Source organism: Mandrillus leucophaeus, unplaced genomic scaffold, assembly GCF_000951045.1.
Source record: "Mandrillus leucophaeus isolate KB7577 unplaced genomic scaffold, Mleu.le_1.0 Scaffold69, whole genome shotgun sequence".
NCBI classification, from domain to species: domain Eukaryota; kingdom Metazoa; phylum Chordata; class Mammalia; order Primates; family Cercopithecidae; genus Mandrillus; species Mandrillus leucophaeus.
In genome coordinates this window covers 2,908,266-2,908,635 of record NW_012107474.1, presented here as the reverse complement: position 1 = coordinate 2,908,635, position 370 = coordinate 2,908,266, and the positions used below count along the sequence as shown (strand labels likewise).

At 50.5% G+C, this 370-nt stretch overlaps 1 protein-coding gene across 1 annotated transcript in view; it reads right to left on the bottom strand.

The window, feature by feature from the left end:
• Positions 1 to 370, bottom strand: part of LOC105555557 (suppressyn) — an 8,812-nt gene that overhangs the window by 7,792 nt on the left and 650 nt on the right. The gene's annotated exons all lie outside the window — the stretch shown is intronic.

The window sequence follows — 370 nt, the reverse complement described above, 5'->3', positions numbered from 1 at the left end:
ACAAATTCTACAAATTTAGAAACATGAGTGTAATGAGTGAAGCAGGTATTCAGGGACTAAATGACTAAACAATTGCACTAGGCATGGGTAGAGGGGACGAGTGAAGTCCCCAACTGAGGTCTCTGTGCAAGCCTAGCAGAGCACAGAACGCTCTGGGCTATCTTTTCACCCAGGGAATACAGGGGGCAGGACAAATCTAGGGGCATAGACAAGCTGGGGATGGCTGCACCTCGTCGAGTGACTGACACAGGCAGCCAGTGTGTGAGCCCAAAGCGTCCCAGACACCTCTCAGCCAATGTGGAAAGTTTATTTTGCCAAGTTTACAGATGCACCTGTGACAGCCTCAGGAGGACCTGAGGACATGTGCCCA